This window comes from Tamandua tetradactyla, chromosome 12 (genome assembly GCF_023851605.1).
Source record: "Tamandua tetradactyla isolate mTamTet1 chromosome 12, mTamTet1.pri, whole genome shotgun sequence".
Lineage (NCBI taxonomy): Eukaryota > Metazoa > Chordata > Mammalia > Pilosa > Myrmecophagidae > Tamandua > Tamandua tetradactyla.
Window position 1 is genome coordinate 51,646,165 of NC_135338.1, and position 25,990 is coordinate 51,672,154.

Sequence of the window (25,990 nt, forward strand, 5' to 3'; positions counted from 1 at the left end):
ACATCTTAGCAATACACAGTCACTTGTCCACCCTCCTTTTTATTCCCTCATCTTTGAAATGAAAGCATTGGCCTCAATGATCTCTATGAAACCTGCCAACTCTAGGACCATGTTTAAAACTATAAACTCTTCAAAAATATATTCTATCCTAAATGAACAATATTAGGTTATCTTATAAATGAGCATTTTTCCAAAGTAAGTTCCATTGAATCCTGGTACTATCCTATGAGCCAATAGTGGGTATTATGTTTGCAGTAAAGATGGGGAACAGAAAGCTCTTGTCAAATAAATTTGGAAATGGCTGGCTTAAAGTTTCTTAACTGCTGAATCCCACAGATCCTGTACTATGAAAGTATGCACTGTGAATCTCCAAGACTGGGATACTATATTTGTCAAATATATTTAACAAGAAAGTTATTTTTATGGTTTAACACTAATTAATAAGTGAACATTATGTGAACTAGCAGTCTGTAAGAGTGTTTAAGAGAGGATTGGGCCAGTTCTACCACTAACAAGCTATGTGTCCATGGGTAAATTAATTTCTCTGTATCTCAGTATCTTCTAGTATAAAACAGGACAATAAAGATAACTACCCTCAAAGTATACTGATGTCAGCAACTTACGCTGAAATGCATTAAAAAGTAAGATGGAGGGTGGTGCAACGGTGGCTCAGCAGGCAGAACTCTTGCCTGGCATGACAGAGACCCGGGTTCGGTTCCCAGTGCTTGCCCATGCCAAAAAAAGCCAAAAAAAGAAAAAAAAAAAAACTAAGAAGGACTGATGATGAATAAAGATATGGAAATGTATATGATAAAGCAAAAATACACAAAAGGTTAGCTGTAGAATCCTGACAGTGAGTGTAAAAATATTCAATGCATGATTCTTTCAAATTTTCTGTATATCTGAAATTTTCCATAATGAAATGGTAGAGAATAAAACAATATCTACCCATAGGACTACAATGAAGAACAAATAAGTTAATAAATTTATACAATGATTATATGTGTTTGTAAATAAGTTAATACTTTAAGACTACAACTTTAAGAAAATTAGACTCAATTAAAAACTTCTAGAATTAAAGACTTCATAGAATAAGTAACTTCAGTGTCTTTCCAAAGCTTAACCAAACACATAATTTTATAGTGGCCACAAATCAATGTACTGTCCATGGTCTACAGTTCAGTGACATCAATAAAAACCTAAAATGAATACCAAAACAGAGAGATTATCATAAGCTCACAAAGCATATTCTTTTCTAGTTCGTCAAGCAAATCATATTAAAAGCAGGAGACAATCATTCTTGAAACAATGATTTGGATCTCTTCTAATTAAATGCAAAACTGTCAAAAAAGCTTAACACTGAAAATGTTCAAAATATTACTTTGTCTCATTATTTGGAGTCATGTTTCATTTACTATAAAATATGTAAAGGCCAGCTTTCCAAAAGCATTGTATTTCTCTCATATCTATATCTGCTGTTCGATTAGGAGGACAAGGAAAAATATCTTTTGATATGCAGCTACTTCAGCCTTTCTTCACTAACGACAGCATTATTCTCATAGGAAATAAAAGAGCTCACAAAGCAATCACACTTTGTACTACAAAGAACACTATCAAAGAAACCCTAGTCATTGACAAAGATCTTTCCAATGGTCTGTGGAAGACTGTTTTTATTCATAATCTACCATCACTATTATTTCATTCCTGATATAAATTAACACTTTGCCTGCAACAAGACCTCCAGATTTCCCCTAATCTCCTATAACCCGGAAAAAGAATTAACAGGTCTCAAGATGAAAAGCACTAAGGGAATACCTTACTGTGATGGGAAGGCAGCGAAGGTTTCCAAGTAAGGAGAAGTTTGCTCTAGTTTCTACAAGATATGTTCTCTTAGGATTCTCTTCTCTTTAATTTAGCTGCTGAGAGTTTATTTTTGTATTGCTTTTCTATTTAGATTGTCCCCAGGTGGCTGGCAAAGTAAGGCAAAGCTTGTGTGATTGTCAAGTTCATGTGTCAACTTGGCCAGTTTATGGTACCCAGCTGTTTGGTCAAGCAAGCACTGGCTTGGCTGTTACTGGGAGGATATTTTGTGGACTTAAATTTTCAGTAATTAATTCGATCCATCAGCTGACTACATCTACAATCAATAAGGAGATTGCCTTCAACAATGAGTAAATTCACATCCAGTCAGTTGAAGGCTTTAAAAGAAGAAATGATGATTCAGAAGTGAGGATTTCCATCTCTGCTTCAGCCAGCCAGTTTCTTCTGGGGAATTCACTGAAAACCTTTATTGGACCTCCCAGCTTGCAAATGCCCTACAGAATCTGGACTTGCCTATCCCCACAGTCACGTAAGCCAGTTCTTCGAAAAATCTCATAATACTTACAGATACCACCTATCGGTTCTGTTTTCTACAGAACCCTGGCTAATAACATTGTGTGAGTAGTTCTCCCCTTCCACATACCTCCAGCTCTATGTACTACTAAAATGCAAGATTGGTTGGCTTGGAAAGAGCCTGGACCTGAGCTTATGAAAAACAGATTTTTTTTTACCTCAAGTTCCCTAGAGTCCATTTTTACTGATCTTTTCTTGCTTAAGAATTATGAGTCCAATGGGCAAGTTTAACAGGTATATTAGTTTGTTAAATGCTGTCGAAATGCTATAACCGCAAATGGCTTTTCAGAAGGGAACTACAAGTTCACAGTTCTAAGGCCATAATAGCAAGCAGACTACAGTACTCAGGGAAAGATACTGTGACTTAAGAAAGGCTGATCTTGGAAAGCACGTGGCTGGCGTCTGCTGGTCCTTGTTCACCATTCTGTTGGTTCCAGCTTCTGACGCCAGTGAATCCTGCTGTAAACATCTGTGGACCTTCACTTGGCTCCTTTGGGACACAACTCTGGGTTCTGGCTTGCTTAGTATCTCATGGGAGGCACATGTGATGTCTACTGGGCTCTGCATCTCCATTCAAGTCAATACATCTGCTCTCTCAGTTGGTACTCCAAGCACCTCCAAAGTTTGCATCTCTGTCGGCTCTACTCTCTCTCCAAAATGTTCCCCCTTTAAAGAACTCCAGTAAACTAATCTAGACCCACCTTGAATGGGCAGTGTCACATCTCCATCTAATCAAAGTGTCACACCCACAATTGGGTATGCCACATCTCCAGGTAAACAATCCAATCAAAGTTTCCACCCTAAACAATAGGTCTGCCCCCATGAGATTGGATTAGGAAAGAAAACATGGCTTTTCTGAGGTACATGACAATTTCAAACCAGCATCAACAGGTTTCTGCTTAAAGAAACCTGTCTCCTTAAAGTAAGAAGACCAGTAAGTCTTAAACAGGTCCATGTCATTTAGCCAGCTCACCAAGATCAAAGGTTTCAGTTTAGTGTGTGGAACCAAAGATCAAGCTTGTCATAAAGTATTCCTTTACTTTATTTTGTCTTTTCTACTTTAATGTCACTTGGGAGCCAAACAGTTATAACTACAAAAGGTAGGATACAAAGATCTTAATTCTGGCAATAGTCATTGAAGCTATTATCTGAGTTTATCAAGCAATTTTCTTGTGGTTCATCTGTTTTTTCCTTGAAGATATGAAAAATACCAAATTTAATAAAATTAACTACAATTTCACTGGTGTTGCAACAAAACAATATTATTCATCATTTAAGCCTGATTTTTTACTCATTTTAATTATTTTACTTTAGAATTGACAAGAAACAGAAGCAAACAGTTCACAGATCTTAATTCTTGCTCAAAGGATCAAATCGCCAAAAACATATGAGCACCAAAAGTCTAAAGTCAACAGTTTTTAAACGTTCCATTGAGGCATAATTTACATATAATAAAATTCCCTCATTTTATGTGAACAGTTTGATGATGTTGGTAATTGTGTACAGTCATAAAGTTTCTACCACAATCAAAATATAAAACTGTAACATCACAAAACAAGTTTCTGAATATTCTTTTGAGTATTACTTGGCTGACCATCAGCCCCCAGCTGACTTTTTTAGAATCTCATATAAACAGAATTACGCAGTAAGCAGCTTCTTTTTTTTGCATTCCATCTCTCTTAGTCTAACATTCTGAGTTTCACCATTTTGTACTCCTTCATTCCCTTTTATTGCTGAGTAGCATTCCATAGTATAGATATAACACAATTTGTTCCTTTCACCAGCTGATGGTCATTTGTGTTGTTTCCAATTTGGGGCTTTTATGAGTAACACTGCAATAAATATTTGTGTAGAAGTGCTTATGCAGACATATGTTTTCATTTCACTTGATAAATACCTAGGAGAGGGATTACTACACAGTACAGTAAGTGTGTATATTTACCTTTATAAGATACCACCATATTATTGGCATTACCAGACTTTTAAATTGTAGCCATTCTAGTGGGTATCTTGTGGTACCTCATTGTGGTTTTAATTTGCAGTTACCTGAGAAGACCACTTTTTCATGTGTATCACATCTCCATGGAAACAACCTAATAAAAGGTTCCAACCTACAATACTGAATTAGGATTAGAAGAACAAGGCTTTTCAGGGGTACATAACAGCTTCAAGCCAGCAAAATAATGTACATCCTTAGTCATAACTTTATTACACTTAATACTATATCACTTCACATAAAATATACAAACCCCAACCATCCTTTCTTTATGCTATTGGTGTTACATATTATATGGGGTATATAATACCTTCTACATAAGTTATAAACTTCACAATTCAATGGTATAGGTTTTCCTTTTATAATATGATTTATGAAGAAAGAGGTGGGGAAAGGTAGGATAGTCTTCTGTACTTGCCAGGGTATTTACCATTTCGATGATCTCTGTTTCCTAAGGATTTAGAATGTGATCTGAAATCATTTACCACCAGTCTGGAAGAACTTTCTCTGATATATCTTATAGTGCAGGTGATAAATTTTCTGAGTTCTTTCATCTGAAAAAGTATTTTACCTTAGGTTTTAAAACATTTTTCACCAAAATATAGTTCACATACCAAAAAATTCACTCTTTTAAAGTGTACAATTCAGTGGCTTTAGTATTTTAACAAGATTGTACTATCATTACCACTATTTAATTTCAGAATCACGGTCATAATTGAAGGATATCTTTCTATGACAAAAGAATTCTGTGTTAGCAAGTGTTTTTTTTTTCCAGCACATTAACAACATTGTTTGCTCCAATCTCTTTCATCCTCTATGTTTTCTGAGAAGTCAGTTATTAAGCAGATCCCTGATCCTCTTTGAAATGTGTCATTTTTCTTTTATTGCTTTCAATATTTGCTCTTTATCTTTGGCTGTCAACAGTTTTACTATGATGTATCTTGATATAAGATGTGTCTTGATATAAGATTCTTTGGGTTCCTTGTGCTTGGTGTTGAGTACTCATTAATTTCCATGTTTCATCAAGTTTGGGAAATTTTGGTCTTAAATTTTCAAAGATTATTTCTGACCCATTCACTTTCCTCTCCTTTGATATTATCTAAAAAATATCTGAGGCTCTGCTCTTTTTTTTTTCAGTATGTTTCCTCTCTGTTCTTCATATTAGTTTATCTCTATTGCTCTATCTTGAAGCTCACTTGCTTTTTCCTCTGACATCTGTATTTGGCTATTAAATCCATCCAGTGAATTTTTTATTTCAAATACTGTATTTTTTTTCATTTGTCATACTTCCTTTGGTTCTTTTTTGTTGTTTCTATTTATCAGATACCATTTCCTATTTTTTTATTCACTAAAATCCTGTCATTTTATTTTTTTAAGGATATTACTGCAACTGTTTTTGAAATCCTCTGCTCCTAATTCTAATATCTCGTTCATCCCAGAGCAGGACTCAACTGATTTTCTTTTCTCTTTAGATATTTTTTATTTTCATTGTACTTCAAATGCCAGGTAATATGGGAATACATCCTAGGCATTCTGAACGTTAATTTGTGAAGATTCTATTATTTTTTTCTTCAATAAGAATCTGTTTCTTTTGTTTTAACACACAAATATCTTGCCTGGGCTTGAATTGCAAAGTCTGTTTCTTGGGAAGCAAGAAGTCTCAGTTCAGACTTCTCTTTAGCTGAGCTGTTTTAACACTCTTATGTTAAAGTGCATGGTTCAGTCAGATATGTGACTGACAAAATTTGGGGACTGTGCTGGTTTGAGGCTATGTACACCAAAAAAGCAATGCTCTTTTTAATTTTCTTTATTAAAAAAAATATTTTTATTGAGAAATCTTCACACCACACAATCCATTCACAGCATACAATGAATGGTTCACAATATCATTAATTGTATTAATGGTAAACCACATAAAAGAAAATGATAAATATCATACTAGACAGAATCCTAAGAGATGACAAACACATATTCACGTATGCTGGTCCAGGTGTCTAAGTGGTTCTCATTTCCATACTGTTCTTTTGTTGTTGTGATTAGAAGCCTTTGAACATGAAAGTATCAAAATAAGCTACATTTCTCTTAATTAAATGTTAACCTAAGAATATGAACTGAAACTTTCCAGCAACAATGATAATATTTATTATGAAGAAACAAAATATTTATAGATTTTATTTAAAATAAGCATCACCCAATTGCTGATATATTTCTGTATCTGTGAGTCATTCAGGTGCCCTGGTAAAATCGAAATTGTTGTTGATCAGTTGATTTGGAACTACCAGCATGCCTAGGACAAACTGTACCAGAAAGAGGTCTGTGCTAATCAGAGATAATTAGAATTATCCATTGTCTTCCTTAATATCTGAAAGCAGATGGTATTTTATTGTGGCTTGTGTTATCAGACAAAGGCCATGGATTCTTTTGCCCGACATGCCCAATAACCAATTCCTAAAACACCAGGGTTTCAAAGAGAGAAAGATTTTATTACTAGGTGTTTAGTACAAGCAGATGGCCTAGTGGCCCAAAATCTGTCTCACCAAACTATAGTAATCCTGATAGCTTTATTAGAGAAAAAGATGGGCACGGTTTAGGATAATGAGCACAGTGGCCTCTGAAGATCTAATTAGAGGGGATATAATCATTGAGCATTGAGCATAGGCAGATTGATTATATTACATGCTTAGTCAAAGAACTTATGTAAGAAAATCGCAGATTGAGGTATAGGTGACTTGTAAGTTAAAGTCTAAACTATTGCATTTCAGACGGGCCCACTTTGGTTAAATTCTGTCTTGATAATCCAGCCTAAATCCAAAGAAATCAAGATAACTTTGGATTTTGGGTGGGTTAATTATGGGCTGACCCAAGATCCTTCATTAATAAACCTTACAGGCCTCTAAAGTTGAAAAACTGGATAACGGGTACAAATGAAGGTTAGCTAACAAGGCTTTTATAATCACAAGAGCAGAAGATAAGAGCTATACAATCGTTATCAGAGATCAAGGTAGTTGGATTATAATTCAGAGATTTCAGGTATTTCTCTCTATCTACTTCAATATACAAAAAAGCAAAAAGGTATATCTATATAATGATCCAGCAATCAAAATCATCCCTTAAATCTGATTTCTCAGTTAAAATTTGTACTCATTTTCCTCTGCCAGACATGCTTTTGCCCACCCTTCTTTTTAGTTCTCCCCAAAGGTAAAACAAGTTATAATCTAATGATTCAAGAGTCCAAAACTCTGATTAGGCACAATTAGTAGAAGGTAGAATCACCATTTTAAAAGATCAGTCTCCACACAAGGTGTCTTTTTGTCTAAGACTTGTGGTGTGGCTTGGACCCCTGAGGCAGACAAGTCATTCTCTTATAATTCTCTACCCTTCATTATATAGGGGGATACCTAAATGGATTTAAGGCTTCTCTTGGAATCTGCTGTTCACTAGTTTGCCTCTATTTCAGCCCCTGTCAGTCACACACTTGAATATGTTCGTCTAAAGATTATGATTAAATAGTACTGGGAGGGAAGTAGGAGGCAACCCTTAGACCTTAATACTAAACTACATGCACCACCCAATTTGCACAGAATAATTCTGCACTGATGTGTTGGAAGTTTACACAGCTTTTATTAAAGGGGTACTCTTGTAGTGGGAACTAGCCACTATTCCTTGCAGATGGTTCCCTAATTATTCTTGAAGGCAAAGACAATATATTGGCAGGGCAGGGTTTCAGTATTTCTTGGTTTCTGGTTATAAGAACATCAAAGTGGCACCAAATCCTCACCCTTAGGCTCCATAAATCGTAACTAAAAGGAATAGATTCCTCCCATACAAGCAATGCCTTATGAAAATCATAAATATATAAATAGAGAAGAATATCAACAAACTTTAAAAAATCAGACTACCAGCTATTCAGCTGGTGTGGGGCAGTATAACCACATCAACTGCTACCTCTGGCATCAATTCTGATGGCCACATCATTCAAGCTGTTCAATCTTAGTAAACTTAGACTAAAGCAATATATAATTTAGACATCTTCAAGGTTACTTTAGGACTATGTATATTGTTAAGCAGTTAAGACAGCTTCCTCTCAACAACAGCATTTATATTTTACATTAAAGTATTACTAAGTTTACTCATTCAGAAAACATAGGCATAAGCTGTTTCAATGCTTGCATAAAGTATTTTTTTGCATAAAGCACTTTTAACCATTTTTTTCTTACTCAAAGATTAGTAACTATCTAACTGAAAACCCTTCAATTGTTGATTAGTCTAAACTGAAAACACTTCACTTGTTGATTAGTCTTACTATGCTATAATGCATACCTGGTTGGAAGTCACTTTTTAACATTTTTTATTGCGAGATATATATACAAAACAGCAACACATTTAAAGTTTTAACAAGTAGTTAATAGAACATATTTCAAAGTATGGTATAGGTTACAGTTCCACAATTTCAGGTTATTCCTTCTAGCTGCTCCAGGACACTGGAGCCTAAATATATATATATTTTATATTATATTATATATATAATATATATATATATTTTATATTATATATATATGATTTAGACATTTTCATTGTCATACTCATTTCTTAAATCCTAACTTCTCTATTATAACTCTTCCTTCTTCTTTGCTCCTTTTCCTAATCTTTAGGGTTATTTGGGCTATGCCCATTCTAACTTTTTCATGTTGAAAAGGGTGTTGACAATATGGTGTAGAGGAATGGAGTTGGTTGATGTTCTTGGAGAAGACAGGCACCTTTGGTCATCTGGCCTAGGAACCATATGGAGGTTTTAAGTTTCTGAAAAGTAAACTTGGTACATGTAACTTCTGCAGAATCTCAAAAGAGACCTAGGTGTTCTTTTTTTTTTTTCTTTTTTTGACATGGTCAGGGACCAGAATCGAACCCGGGTCTCCAGCATGGCAGGTAAGAATTCTGTCACTGAGCCACCGTTGCACCACCCCCTGGGTGTTTTTTAGGTTTAACAGGAATGATGCTGGTTAGGGTTTGGCAAACCGTGGAAATTAGCAATATCTAGCTAACGCTCGTGAAAGAGTAGGCTCCAGAATAGCCTCTCAATTCTATTTGAACTCTCTTAGCCACTGATACTTTAGTTTATTATATTTCTTTCCCCCTTTTTGATCTTAAAAAGTATTGTCAATCCCACAGTGCCAGGGCCAGGCTCATTCCAAGGAGTCATTTCCCATGCTGTCGGAGAGACTTCACACCCGACTTTCATGTCCCATGTACTGGGGAAGGATAATGATTTTCCTTGCAGAGTTGAATACATATAGAGAGAGGTCACATCTGAGCAACAAAAGAGGTTTCCTGGAAGCACTTCTTAAGCATAATTGTAGGTAGTCTTAGCTTCTCTACCACAGAAATAAGTCTCATAAGGGCGAGTTAAAGATCATGTGTTCCTTTTATCTATAGTATGGACAGATGAGTAAAAATATATGGATAAAAAATAAATAATAGGGGTCAAAGTTTAAAATAAATTGAGTAGATTGAAATACTAGTGGTCAATGAAAGGAAGCAGCAAGGGGTATGGCATATATGAGTTTTTTTCTTTTTTCTTTCTTTTGTGGGAGAGATGCAAATGTTCAAAAAATGATCATGATGATGAATACACAACTATGTGATGATATTGTGAGCCATTGCTTGTAACCATGACAAGAATGTTTGTATGCTTGTTCATTGTTTATAACAAAAACATTTTTTTTTAAAATGTTCAAGTCCCTAATGTCTGAGAAAGTATCCAGGGTTTCCCAGGTGGGAAAATTTAGTAGTTCCAAATTTTTTCTCTGCTCTCTCAAGAGACTGTACCAATACTTTTTAATCATCAGTTTACCATAGTCTGGGATGTATCCAGGTATTACATTAGGCTAAAAAGAATTATAAGGCCTCATTCCTGTTCTGGGCTCCATATGATTGAGTTGTTCAAATGAGCTATCCAGACGGGTTGATTTAGATTGTATGAGAGAAAATTTAGGTACTAGATACAGTAAACCTCTCTGCCTTTGGTCTCATATGATAGATGAAGTTCTGGAATACATACACCATCATCCTTTGCCCTGTATTCTGATATACTCTAACGCCAACCAAACTGGCTTCATTTTTATCTCTAATTGAAGGCTGACCTCTTTTTCAGCTACTTTAACAGTTGTTGTTTGTAGCAATACTGACTTTGAGAGGTGCAGAACTCCAACTCTGAGTCTTAGGTGTCAGACAGGTACCCAAAGATCCAGGGAAATACCAGCTTATACACATATAGTACAGCATCTCAAAATCTAGAAATACACTTACAACTCTGGACTAAGTGTCAGTACTATAAGAGCTTACAATCTAGGCTCCAATTTTTTTCTAAATATATTCTAAAAGAGACCATATAATATTTGTTCTCTTATTCCTGGCTTATTTTGCACAACACAATGTCCCCAAGGTTCATTTACTTCATTGCATACCTCATGACTTCATTTCTTATTATAGCCACACAATATTCCATCCTGTGTATACATCACAGTTCATCATTTTGCTTCTCAGTCATTGTACTCTTCAGTTCCCACAATCTATTGAGAATTGTGGATAATTTTTAACATAAACAATCCATGTCTTACATTTAGTTGTAGAATCATGAACACTCAGTTGTATAATCATCAGCACTCTCAATTTTAGACAATTTTCACTGATCCAAAGAGACAAAGAACTGATAAAAACAGTCTCACCAAATAGCAAATCTAAACATCCCCTTAACACTTGTCACTCTCCCCCAATTATTTACCCCTGGTGTTGCAGTGGTACTACTGATGTCTTCCTGTTAACTATAGGCCATAGCATACAATACTGATTTTTCCCCTATACCCCTCTGTACAAGATAAAACCTTTGAAGTAGTTTGTGCAAGAACTTATTTATAATTGTAGAGTTAATCAGTGGGATACATGACTCTATACAACCCATTTCAATCATATTCACTTTCAGTATGGCAATGTAACATATAACCCCACTAATGAACTACCTTTACTTCTATTCATCCCCTTATATTTAAGTTCAACCTCACTCGGTAGCCATTGACCTATCTCTAGCTTTTGTGGACCTCTAGGTCCCCCATATTCTACATTGTAAGCCTCTGAGTTTACCTCTACCAGTGTCATAATAGCAAAATCAAACCTTATCTAACCAGCTATGATTGGCTTATTTCACTCAGCATATGTCCTCAAGTTTCATTCATATTGTCATACAACTCAGGACCTCATTTCGCCCTACTGCGGCATAATATCCCATCATAGATATATACCATATTTTGTTTATCCACTTGTCTGTTAATGGGTACTTGGATTGTTTCCATCTTTTGGCAACTGTAAATAGTGCTGTTATAAACATCAGTGTGCAATATCTGTTCGTGTCACTGCTTTCAGTTCTTCTGGGTATATACCAAGGATTAGTATTACTGGATCAAGGGGAAACTCAACTTTTAGTTTTCTGAGGAACTGCCAAACTGTCTTCTACCATGGTTGTGCATTATGCATTCCCACCAGTAATGAATAAGGGTTCAATTTCTTCACATCCTCCCCAACATTTGTAGCTTTCTGTTTGTTTAATAACAGCCATTCTCATAGATATGGGATAATATCTCATTGTAGTCTTGATTTGCATTAGCCATTATCATATACCAATGAAAATGAGTATCTCTTCATGTGCTTTTTAGCCATTTGTATTTGCTCTTTGGAAATATATCCATTCATATCTTTTGCCCAGTTTATAACTGGGTTGTTTGTTTTTTTATTGTTGAGCTGTATAATTTCTTTATGTACACAGGATATCAAGCCTTTATTTAATTGTGGTTTGCAAATATTTTCTCTCATTTAGTTGGCTGCTTCATCATCTTTTTGACAAAGTCCTTTAAGACACAGAAGCTTTTGATTTTGAGGAGTTTCCATTTATCTTTTTTTCTTTCACTGATGTGCTTTGGGTGTAAAATTTAAGAAGCTACCTCCTATTACCAAGTCTTGAAGATGTTTCCCATATTTTCTTATAGGAGTTATGTGGTATTGGTTCTTATAGTTAGGTCTTTTATTCATTTTAAATTCATTTTTGTATACAGCATAAGGTAGGGATCCTCTTTCATTCTTTTGGCCACTGATATCCAGTTCTCGCATGCCCATTTATTGAAAAGACTATTCTGTCCCAGTTCAGTGGATTTGGGAGCTTTGTAGAAGATCAACTGATTATAGATTTTGTGGTCTATCTCTAAACTCTTGATTCAATTCCATTGGTCAATGTTTCTATCTTCGTGACAGTACCATGCAGTTTTGACCACAGTGGTTTCATAACAAGATTTAAAAGTCAGGAACAGTTAATCCTCTCACCCTGCTATTGTGCTTTTTTTTTTAGTATATTTCTAGGTATTCCAGGTCTCTTTCCTCCAAGTAAATTTGTTAACTAGCTTTTCCAGATAGCTCGTTGGGATTCTGATTGATATTGAACTGAGTGTGTAGAACAATTTGGGTAGAACTGACATCTCAATGACATTCAACCTTCCTATTCATGAGCATGAAATGTCTTTTCACCTACGTAGATGTTCTTTGATTTCTTTTAGCAATGTTTTGTCGTTTTCTGTGTACTGGTCCTTAACATCCCAGGTTAAGTTTATTCCAAGATACTTGAATCTATTAGTTGCTATTTTGAATGGAATTTTTTCCTTAATTGTCTCCTCAGTTATTACCTATGTCTAGAAACATTACTCATTTTTGTTGTGTCCAGTCACTTTGCTGAAATTATTTATTAGCTCAAGTAGCTTTGCATAGGTTTCTCAGAATTTCCAAGCATAGGATCATGTCATCTGCAAATAATGAAAGTTTTACTACACTTACTTTCCTATTTAGAAGCCTTTTATTCCTTTCTCCTGCCTGATCGCTCTAGCTAGAACTTCTAGCACAATGTTGAATAGTAGTAGTGACAATGGGCATCCTTGTTTCATTCCCAATCTTAGGAGAATGCTTTCAATCCTTCAACATTAAGTATGAGGTTGGTTAAGGATTTTTCATATATGGCCTTTATGATATTGAGGAAGTTTCCCTCGATTCCCACCTTCTGAAGTGTTTTTATCAGAAAAGGATGCTGAATTTTGTCAAATCTTTTTGGCATCAATCAATATGATCATGTGATTTTTCCCTTTTGTTTTGTTATCATGTGATTTTTCCCTTTTGTTCTGTTAATGTGCTGTATTACATTGATTGATTTCCTTGTGTAGAACCACTCTTGCATTCCTGGTATAAACCCCACCTGTCATGATATATAATTCTTTTAATGTGTCATTGGATTCAATTCACTAGTATTTTTTGAGAATTTTTGCATCTATGCTCACTAGGGAGACTGTCCTGTAATTTCCCTTTCTTGTAGCATCTTTATTTGATTTTGGCATTAGAGTGATATTACCTTCATAAAATAAGTTAAGTACTGTTCCTTTTTCCTCAATTTTTTGGAAGGGTTTGAGCAGGATTAGTGTTAGTTCTTCTTGGAATATTTCATAAAATTTCCCTGTGAAGCCACTTGGCCCTAGGTTTTTCTTTGGAGGAAGATTTTTTTTTTTCATTTTTAAACAGTTTTATTCACACATCATAAAATCCAACCTAATGTATAGGCATGTCTGTATATATAAAGATATTTTCTTTTCTTCTACAAAGAATCTATACTGCTCCCCCATGTCTTTGGCCTACTGACATTTACTTTTGGCATAATGTCTTTGTTACATTCAGTGGAAACATACTACAATGCTACTGTTGACTACAGACCCTAGTTTGCATTGATTGTAGCCCCCACCCCCGCATACCATCTATTTTCAGCACCCTGCAATGTTGACCCTCATTTGTTACCACTTCTGAAAAAACATTTTTTTATTTGTACATTTAATTACCATGATTATTCACTCTAGGCATTCCTAAATTATGCCGTCTCAGTCTTTATCCTCTATCTGTCCTTATGGCTTCATACATACCCCCAGCCCTTCTCCCTCAACCATATTCACATTCAGCTTCATTCAGCGTACTTATCTTATTGCGCTACAATCAGGTAGTATTGTGCTATCCATTTCTGAGTTTCTACAATCAGTCCTGTTCCACAATCTGTATTCCTTCAGTACCAAATCTCTATTCTATTTCTATCTCCTGATGAGCTGGTGTGCTGGTCTGAAATGATGTATGTACTCTAGAAAAGCCATGTTTTAATCCTAATCCTATTTTGTAAAGGCAGCGTTTCTTCTAATCCCTATTCAGTACTGTATGTTTGAAACTGTAATTAGATCATCTCTCTGGAGGTGTGATTTAATCAAGAGTGCTTGTTAAACTGGATTAGCTAGAGACCTGTCTTCACCCATTTGGGAAGGTCTTGATTAGTTTCTGAAGTCCTATAAAAGAAGAAACATTTTGGAGAAAGAGCGATTCAAAGGCAGAGTGGAACAACACAGCCATTAGAAGCAGAGTCCATCAGCCAGCGACCTTTGAAGATGAAGAAGGAAAATGCCTCCAGGGGGCATGAAAGGAAGCCAGGAGAGAAAGCTAGCATATGACTCAATGTTCACCCTTCCAGCTGAGAGAGAAGCTCTGACTATGTTTGCCATGTGCCTTCTCATTTGACGGAGAAACCCTGAACGTCATCGACCTTCTTGAACCAAGGTATCTTTCCCTGGATGCCTTAGATTGGACATTTCTATAGACTTGTTTTAATTGGGACATTTTCTCGGCCTTAGAACTGTAAACTAGCAACTTATTAAATTACCCTTTTGTGCTGCTTTGAAATGATGTATGGATCCTAGAAAAGCGATGTTTTAATCCTAATCCCATTTTGTAAAGGCAGCTGTTTCTTCTAATCCCTATTCCGTATTGTATCTTTGAAACTGTAATCAGATCATCTCCCTGGAGAAGTGATTTAATCAAGAGTGGTTGTTAAGCTGGATTAAGTGATGACATATCTCCACCCATTTGGGTGGGTCTTGATAAATTTCTGGAGTCCTATAAGAGAGGAAACATTTTGGAGAATGAAACAGATTCAGAGAGAGCAGAGAATGCTGCAGCACCACGAAGCAGGTCCAGAAGCCAGTGACCTTTAGAGATGAAGAAGGAAAACACCTCCCGGGGAGCTTCATGAAACTGGAAGCCAGGAGAGAAAGCTAGCCATGTTCGCCATGTGCCTTTCCAGCTGAGAGAGAAGCCCTGACTGTGTTCGCCACGTGCCTTCTCACTTGAGAGAAACCCTGAACTTCATCAGCCTTCTTGAACCAAGATTATCTTTCCCTGGATGGATGCCTTTGATTGGATCGACTTGTTTTAATTGGGACATTTTCTTGGCCTTAGAACTGTAAACTAGCAACTTACTAAATTCCCCTTTTTAAAAGCCATTCCATTTCTGGTATATTGCATTCTGGCAGCTAGCAAACTAGAATACCTTTTAAAAGCCATTCTGTTTCTCGTATATTGCATTCTGGCAACTAGCATACTAGAACACCTGGGTTCTTAACTTCAATTCTCAAAGTTCACTCATTAATGTTAGTTCATATTAGTGAGATCATAGAGTACTTGTTCTTTTATTTCTAATTTCACTCAGCATAATGCCTTCAAGGTTCATCTATGTTGTTAAGTACTTTATGATTTTTTTGTCTTACAGCTGCATAATATTCCATTGTATGCATATACCATAGCTTGTTTAGCCACTCATCTGTCAATGGACATTTGGGCTATTTTCATCTCTTAGCAATCATAAATAATGCTGCTATAAACATTGGTGTGCAAATGTCCGTTTGTGTCCTTGCCCTCAGGTTCTCTGAATATACACCGAGTAATGGGATTTTGCTGAATCACATGGCAATTCTATACTCAGCTTCCTGAGGAAAGGCCAAACCGCCATCCAGAGTAGCTGTACCATTTTACATTCCCACCAACAGTGGATAAGTGTGCTTCTTTCTCCACATCCTCTCCAGCACTTGTCATTTTGTTTTTTGATAATGGCCATTCTAGTGGGTGTGAGATGATATCTCATTGTAGTTTTAATTTGCAGTTCCCTAAGAGCCAGTGAAGTTCAGCATCTTTTCATGTGCCTTTTAGCCTTTGTATTTCCTCTTCTGAGAAGTGTCCATTGTAGGAAGATTTCTGATGACTGACTAAATATCTTTTTGTGTCATTGGTTTGTTGAACTCATCTATTTCTTCTCAAGTCGGTGTAGGTTATTCATGTGTTTCTCAGAATTTGTCCATTTAATCTAAGTTGTGTAGTTTATTGGCATCTGGTTCTTCATAGTATCCTCTTATAATTTTTTAAATTTCTTCAGAATCCACGGTAACAACCTTCCTCTTATCTTTCATTTTGTTTATTTGCATCCTCTTTTTTTTTTCTTTGTCCACCTAGGAAGAGGTCCACTGATTTTATTATCTCAAAAACCAACTTTTGGGTTTTTTTATTGTTTTTACTGTTTTCTGTTGTTGTTGTTCTCCAGTTCATTTATTTCTGCTTTAATCTTTGTTATTTCTCTTCTTCTATTTGCTTTGCAGTTAGTTTGCTGTTCTTTTTCTAGTTCCTCCAAGTGAGCAGTTAAGCCCTTAACTGTGGTTCATTCCTCTTCTTTAATATATTCATTTAGGGCAATAAACTTCCCTCTCAGCATTTCCTTTGATGCATTCCACAAGTTCTGATATACTGCATTCTCATTTTCACTCTTCTCCAGATATTTATCGATTTTTCTAGCAATTTCTTCTTTGATCCACTGATTATTTAAGAGTGTGCTATTTAATCTCCATATATTTGTGACAGTTCTGGTTCTTGGGTGGTTATTGATTTCCAGCTTCACTCCATCATAGTCAGAGAAAGTGTTTTGAATAATTTCAATCTTATTAAATTTATTGAGACCTGTTTTGTTTCCCAGTAGATAACCTACACTGAGTAACAATTCATGAGCACTAGAGAGGAATGCATATCCTGGTGTTTTGGGTGTAGCAATATATATATATATATATATATATATATATATATATATATGTCTGTTAGGTCTAATTACTTTACCACACTGTTTAATTCTCTACTTCCTTATTAATCCTCTGTCTGGTTATTTTGTCTATAGAGGACAGTTGTGTATTGAAGCCTCCCACTATTATTGGTGAAAGAGCTATTGCTCCATTCAGTTTTGCCAATATTTGGCTCATGTAGCTTGGAGCACCTTGATTGGGAGCATAAACATTTATGATTGTTATTTCTTCTTGATGAGTTGTCCCTTTTACTAATATGTAGTGTCCTTCCTTGTCTCTTATGACATCTTTACATTTAAAGTCTATTTTATTGTTGATATTAGTATAGCTAGTCCTGCTTTCTTTTGCTTTCAGCTTGCGTAGATGTTCTTTTTCCATCCTTTCACTTCCAATTTATCTGTATCCTTGACCCTGAAATGTCTCTTGCAAGCAGCATATAGATGGATCATAGTTTTAACCCCTTCTTCCAATCTGCATCTTTTAATTTGTGAGTTTAATCCCTTAACATTCAAAGTTATTCCTGTAAGAGCAATTCTTTAACCTACCATCTTACCTTTAGTTTTTATTTGTCAGATCTATATATTCCCTTTTCTCTCTTTTTATCCTTTAAGTTACCCTTACTGATACTTTGGAGCCCTCCTCCAGACCTCCCTTTCCTGTCTCTATTTTTCAGCAGACAAAATTTCCTTTAGTATCTCCTGTAGGACAGTTCTCTTTTTGACAAATCCTCTTAGTCTTGGTTTGTCTGAGAAGATTTTAATCTCTCCCTCAATTTCTGAAGGGCAACTTGGCTGGATAAGGAATTCTTGGACATGCTATGGGCTACGTATAATAAGAAAATATCAGCAGTATCAGCAACAGCAGGGGTAATTAATGGGGGAGGGACAAGAGTTAAGAGCAGGTTTAGATTTCCTATTTAGCGAGGGTGTGTTTATTGGTTATCATTCTCTTGACAACAGTGAAATCATCTAAAATTCAGAGTGTTGATGGACTGTGGACTTTGAGCGTTATATATGATGCCTAATGAAAGCAGGTGGCTGAAGGATGCACTGACTAAGAAGGAGATTGGCAAATGATGATGTATACATATGATTGAATATTGCACTGCTACAAAAAGGAATGACGTCGTGAGGCATGCAACAATGTGAATGAACCTGCGGGACATTTGGTGAGGTAAAATAAGCCAGAAACAAAAGAACAATTATTCTATGATCTTCTTTAGAAAATGCTTATTAGAAAACAAGGGCCTAGATTGTAAACTCATACATCAGACGCATTTAGTCCAAAGGTGTAAATACGGATTTTGAGAGGTTGTTTTATATATCTATAACCTGGTATTTAGAGACAAGAATGAAGCTGATCGGTTGGGATTTAAGGTAATTCAGAACACAGGGGTAAGGAAGACATTGTCTATTATTTTAGAACCACACGCTCTTTGAGACCAAAGGAAGAAAGGTTTATTTTGTCTGGAACCTAAATTTTCTGTAGCACATAATCTAACTCAACCTGTCTGGATAGCTCACTGAACAACTGAAACACAGGGAGCCAGAATAAGAAAGATTCTGTACAGCCTAATGTGATGCCTGGATACATCCTAGAATATATTAAGCAGATAATCAAAAAGTACTGGCAAAGTCCCTTGAGGGATGGGAAGAAAAATATGGAACTATTAAACTTTACCATCAGGGAATCCCCTGATACTGTGTCAAACTTTACGAACACCCAAATCAATAGGCCAAGCCCTCGACCTTGAGGCTTACTCTTGTGAAGCTTATGTAGATATCGGAGAAGCTTAGCCTACCTATAGGTATGCCTAAGAGTTACTTCTGGAGGAGCTCTTTTGTTGCTCAGATGTGGTCTCACTCTCTCTAAACCCAACTCTGCATATGAAATCATTGCCCACTTCCCTACATGGGACATGACATCCAGGGGTGAAAGTCTCCCTGGCAATGTGGGAGATGACTCCCAGGGATGAATCCGGCCCTGGCACCATGGGATCAACAATTCCATCCTGACCAAAAGGGAAAAAAGAAGTGTAACTAATAAAATGTATCAGTGGCTGGGAGAGTACAAATAGATTTAAGAGGCTACTCTAGAGGTCACTCTTATGCAAGCTTCAGTTAAACATTATTACCTATCATAATTTGCCAAATCCCAACTAAAACTATTTCAGCCAATCTGAAAGAACACCTAGGGCAATATATAAGAATCTACAAAGATTCCATGCACTAGGGTAATATTCCAGAAATCTACAACCCCTAGATGTGTCCCTAGATCAGATAAGTCCTGAAACCTAGAGGGCCCAGCCCCTCTAGAACATCAGATAATTCCATCTCCTTACACCATATATTGACAGCCCCTTCCAACATAAAAAAGTTAGAATGGCAATAGCCCAAATACCCCTAAAGTGTGGGACAGAAAAATCAAAGGTGATGGTAGAGTTATACAGAAAAGGTAGTATTTAACAAATGAATATGACTGCAGAATCATTAAATTGATATGTCTTTTAGTCTTCAGTATCTTAGAGCAGCTAGAAGTAAAAACCTAAAATCGTGGAATTGTAACCCATACTAAACTCTGAAATTGGTTCTATACCTAATTGTTCTGCTGCACTTTGAAATTTATGGCTTTTTTGTATATATGTTATTTTTCACAACAAAGGAAAAAAATTCAATTGTGATTAAAAAAAAATATTGATTCCTTCTAGCTTCCTATATTCTGGAGCAGCTAGAAGGAAAAATCTGAGAGGATCATATGGTCTTGGATCTGTCCTATAACTACTTGTTGAAGAGTTATTTGAAAACTATTGTTTTTTCTTTCTTTGCTTTGTATATATGTTATATTATACAAGAAAAAAGTTAAAAATTAAAAAAAAGGAATTCTTTGACATATGCATCTCATTCAAGGTCTTAAATATATCATACCACTGCCTTCTCACCTCCATGGTGTTTGTTCAGTAGTCTGAATTCATTCTTATGTGGTTTCCCTTGTATGTAATGAATCGATTTTCTCTTGCTGCTTTCAGGACTTTCTGCTTCTCTTCAACATTTTACAATCTAAATAATTTGTGTTTTCAAGTAGGCCTATTTGGATTTATTCTACTTGGGTCTGTCATGCTTCTCTAATTTCCATATTTATGTCTTTTATAATAGTTGGGAAGTTTTCCCCCATTATCTCTTCAACTAACATTCCCTAGCCCTTTACTCTTCTCCTTCTGGGGCACCAATGGTTCTTACAGTTGTGTTCTTTGTGTTGTCAATCATTTCCCTGAAATCCCATTCTACTTTTTCCATTTTTCTTTCCTTTTGTTCTTCTGTGTGCTTTACTTTTCAGTTGTCCTGTCTTCTAGATCATTTATTCTTTCTTCCATCTCTTCAAATCTGTTCTCTGTCTGTAGTATATTTTTAATTTGGTCTACAGTAGATATACAATCTCTTTGATCTCTGTAAGAGATACTATTTTTAAATTTATTTTTTCCTCAAATTCTTCTTTATGCTCTTCTACTGTCTTCTTGATATGTTTTATGTTCTTATGAACATCCTTGATGAGTTGCTCCAAATTCCGTGTCCTTGCTCATGTTTTAATTTGGTCATTTGGCTAGGTTATATCTGCCTAAATCTTCACATGCTTTGTGATTTTCTGTTGCATTCGGGGCATTTGACTGTCTTGATAAAGTTGTTTTACAAGTTGGTTTACCCTTACTCATCTAAGGTTTTGTATTTGCTTCAGTTTGTGCTGAAGGTCCCCTTTTGTACTTGGTTTGTCTGTAATTTCCCATCAAACCAAGATCCAGGTTTCATGGAGAGGTTGCAAGTTTACTTGTGGCTTGCCAAAAGATGGCGATCTTGAGCCACCTCGTTCCCTCAGGCCTGCCTCTGCCAGACTGTGGCGGCCAGCTGAGCAAAATGGAGACCTGACATAATTCCAGCCAGGGCCACTGATCTTGGTATGCACTAAGAGCCATCAACCCTGGGGCTGGGGGGTATACAATGTGTACCTCAGCAGACACTCCTCATACAGACCCAATGGGTCTGGTGGCCCCCAGGCTCCCATGTGGGATTACCTTGGGCTGTAGGGTTAGGTATTTCAGTTGCCCCTGCTCACAGTCAGCCTAGAAACACCTGGCAACTGGTCCTGGTGCATGATGGGGTAGCTGTTCGTGGTGACCAGTGGGGTTGCTGTTTGCAGCAGGCAACTGGGCATACTTCTGGATTCCCCCAGGAGCTCCTGGCTGCAGAGTGGTATAGGAAGAACTCCCAAGCCAGCTGAGGGGGTAGGCTGGCATAGAGGGATAGTGCACTCCTTTGGACCCACACTTCCCCACACACTGCTGTTTGCCCCTAGTGGGGTCACACTCGAGCTCACTCACCCCGTTCACTCTGTCTCAATTTCTCAATTTTTTTGACCAGGGCTTCCCTATCTAATGTAGAAGACATTCTCTGGTCGCTTGCACCCTAGAATTGCAGTCTTGGTCATTTTTCTGTCCCTTCTGTAGTTGTTCCACTGAACAGGGGTGAACTCAACTACCCTATTCCTCTATCTTCACAGATATCACTTTTAAGACTGAACTTAATCCCTATACAAAAAGTTAATTGATATCTAAAAATTCTTTGTAAATACTCAAATGAATTTCAAAATTCAAGTGATTCATTTTAGAAACAGTCTGAATTATTAAGAGCTCTTTTGGGAAAATTCCCATATTTTTTTTACCCAAGTAGTTTCTTATACTATGACTTGATTGCTTTAGCTTCTCCTGTAATAAATGAACACACACACACACATACAGAGATATGTTAATATGGCTATATGCAGTGTAAGAAAAAAATGACTGATGCAATTTTAAAAAACAAACTCAGACTGAAAGGACAATTGCCTTCCCCCCCACAATTTAAACAGCTTCATTGCTTTTTTTAATCATACAATTAATCTACATTCACTGATTTTGTTTTTTAAAGATTAGACAACATATGTAGGCCTAAAGTAAATCTTGAAAATCTCTCATAAACCCACCACTTTATTAATCCTTGCCATATTTTTCAAGGATTTCTGCTATCAATCCATGACTAATAAAAGGCTTCTTAACCAACTTTCTTGCCAATTCTATTACCAAATGTAATTTGAAATACCTATTATCTATGATCAGTTTTTTTAAGTTCTAAGATGTTTACCTTGGAAATGTCCATGATATCAGAGGAAAACAATCAGTAAAACCATACTTTTCATCCTATTGCAATAGTTTCTGCTAAGCTACACAACTGTAATTGAACAGAACATGTGCAGAAATCCTTTCATTAGATTCAATGATTCACTCTTGTGAAAGTTAAGAAAAGGCTTAATTTAAAAGTATTTTCACAAAGTAGAAATAAAGAAATAATAATGCTTTTGAAGTCAAGTCAAATAAATTTCTAACTAAAATATGACTAAGAGGCATGTACCAGGTATTGTTCAGTGAATCGATAATTTATTAAAATTTTAATAGGATGTAAGAAATTTAATTACGTATATAGGCTTGTGGATTCTGTTGAAGATAAGGAATATATAATTATGTGAAACTAGTCAGAGAAGCTCATTGAGACTATAGGTTTTCATTCACTCAAACACTCACTGGGTGTCTACTATATATGCTAGACCCTGAGCTAGGTGCTAGGTCTTTCTTTAGCTAAGTATAGGAGTTCAACTGGAAAAGAAGGAATGGCTGGGCTAGGCTAGAAAGCTAGGTGTGAAAGTATAAATGAAAATGAGCTTTTTTTCCTAATAGCAGATAATAAGAAAGTTATTCTAATTAGCTATAATGGGTTTATTGGAGAAAACAGTAAAAAATATAACATTAAATAGGTGCATGGAACTAGCAGTATCATTCCCTGGAAAAGTGAGTTAATCAGTTTTAACTGAATCTATAAGCAATAATGATTACTGACATAATGAAAGTAAGGGCTTAAAAAAACAACTCAGGTGGCACTGTACACGGTAGATGGAATCAAGGAAACACTAATGATATAACCATGAGGTTATTGCAATAAAGTAGGTATTTAGAGATGAGCATCTGGTTTGAGAATAAACTAAAATGAAGAGGAAAGGACAGTCCAAGAATCACTGTAATGTTCCATACAAGAAACATTCACTAAACATCCATCTTGGGAAATGAAGTTATAAAATGCAAACAAGACAAGTGTCATGGTTAGGGACAGGTGTCAACTTGGCCAAGTTGTGGTACCTGTTCATCTGATTGGGCAAGCGCTGGCCTGTCTGTTGCAATGAGGACATTTCATAGGATTAGGTCATGATCACGTCAGCTACATCCACAGCTGATTCCATTTGTAATCAGCCAAAGGGGAGTGTCTTCTGCAATTAGTGATGCTAAATGCAATCATGGGAAGCCTTTTAAGGAGGACTCAGAGGAGAAAGGTTGCATTCCTGCTTTGGCTGGTGAGCCTCTCCTGTAGAGTTCATCCAGGCCATCCATTGGAGTCATCGGCTTTGCAGTCTGCCCTGTGGATTTTGGACTCTGCGTTCCTACGGCCACGTGAGACACTTTCATAAATTTTATATTTGCAAGTGTTCCCTGTTGATTCTGTTTCTCTAGAGAACCCTAACTAATACAACAAGTTCCCTATCTTCAAAGAAAAAGTAACTGAATTTTCATTTGCCCATTGGCCTTATATCTTAAATGCAAGGCTATTGTGAGTAGTAGACTTTCTGACAGAATAAGGAAGTTGAAAAGGGAAGTGTCTGAGTTTCAACACTAATTTTGAAGTGATGGTGGAACATCCCAAAAGGGTTGTCCTATAGGTAGCTCTACACAAGGAACTAAAGTTCTGCAGAAAGATGATACACAAAATATTTAGGAGGGGGCAGTATCTAAAGCCTTAAGTAGAACACCCTTGAGGAGACCACTCAAAAGGAAGGGTGAGACTTGATGATTACCTAGAGAGAAGAAGCAAGAAGAAAAAGAGACAGAGAAATGATTTTAAAAAACTAACAGCAGTCCGGAGAAGATGGCGGCTTAGTAAGACGCGCGGGTCTTAGTTCCTCCTCCAGAAAAGCAACTAAAGAAACAGAAACAATACAAAACAGCTCCCGGAGTCACGACAGAGACCAAAAAAGACAGCGTACCCCATTCTGGAACGGCTGAACGGGTAGGGAGAATCCACTGCTGTGAGATACCCGAGGGGTGCACGTTTTCCCGGCTGGGGTGGCTGGCGTCTGGGGTCCCCTCCACGCACGTGGCTCCCCGGTCTGACTGGGAACATTGGATAGCGGGGCCCTCCCGTCACGCTTGGCGTCTCGGGCCAGCTGGGCAATTTGGACCGGCACTCCCCCAAGCCACGGCCAGCGACCCCCGCCTCCACGCGCGGTTTCCCGGGCCGACTGCCCCGCAGACAAACGACCGCCACGAGCGCCACCTACTGGGCAGGAAAAGAAAAACAGAGCCCAGAGATTCCACAGAAAAACCTTTCAACCAGCTGGGTCCCACACCCAGGGAGATCTGATCAAATGCCCAGACACCAGCAGAAAATAATGGATGACGCTCGGAAAATTGAAGATATGGCCCAATCAAAGGAACAAACCAATAGTTCAAATGAGATACAGGAGCTGAGACAACTAATGCTGAATATACGAACAGAAATGGAAAAACTCTTCAAAAACCAAATCAATAAATTGAGGGAGGACATGAAGAAGATATGGGCTGAACAAAAAGAAGAAATAGAAAATCTGAAAAAACAAATCACAGAACTTGTGGGAGTGAAGGACAAAGAAGAAAAAATGGAAAAAACAGTGGATACCTACAATGGTAGATCTAAAGAGACAGAAGCTACAATTAGTGAACTGGAGGATGGAACAACTGAATTCCAAAAAGAAACAGAAACTATAGGGAAAAGAATGGAAAAACTTGAGCAGGGAATCAGGGAACTGAATGACAATATGAAGCGCACAAATATACGTGTTGTGGGTGTCCCAGAAGGAGAAGAGAAGGGAAAAGGAGGAGAAAAACTAATGGAAGAAATTATCACTGAAAATTTCCCAACTCTTATGAAAGACCTAAATATACAGATCCAAGAAGTGCAGCGCACCCCAAAGAGAATAGACCCAAATAGGCGTTCTCCAAGACATTTACTAGTTAGAATGTCAGAGGTCAAAGAGAAAGAGAGGATCTTGAAAGCAGCAAGAGAAAAACAATCTGTCACATACAAGGGAAACCCAATAAGACTATGTGTAGATTTCTCAGCAGAAACCATGGAAGCTAGAAGACAGTGGGATGATATATTTAAATCACTAAAGGAGAAAAACTGCCAACCAAGACTCCTATATCCAGCAAAATTGTCCTTCAAAAATGAAGGAGAAATTAAAACATTTATAGACAAAAAGTCACTGAGAGAATTTGTGACCAAGAGACCAGCTCTGCAAGAAATACTAAAGGGAGCACTAGAGTCAGATACGAAAAGACAGAAGAGAGAGGTATGGAGTAAAGTGTAGAAAGAAGGAAAATCAGATATGATATATATAATACAAAAGCCAAAATGGTAGAGGAAAATATTATCCAAACAGTAATAACACTAAAAGTTAACGGACTGAATTTCCCAATCAAAAG

General features: G+C 36.7%; 1 protein-coding gene across 15 annotated transcripts in view; it reads right to left on the minus strand.

Annotated features, from left to right (window-relative positions):
• RPS6KA5 (ribosomal protein S6 kinase A5) overlaps nucleotides 1-25,990 on the minus strand; it is a 328,971-nt gene that overhangs the window by 258,804 nt on the left and 44,177 nt on the right. The window contains exon 1 of one of the 15 annotated variants that reach the window (XM_077123337.1): nucleotides 23,615-25,019. The exons of the other annotated variants lie outside the window; for them this stretch is intronic. The gene's annotated coding sequence lies outside the window, so the exon portion shown is untranslated. Of the gene's footprint in view, nucleotides 1-23,614; nucleotides 25,020-25,990 lie in introns of those variants that run through there. 15 annotated transcript variants of the gene reach the window in all.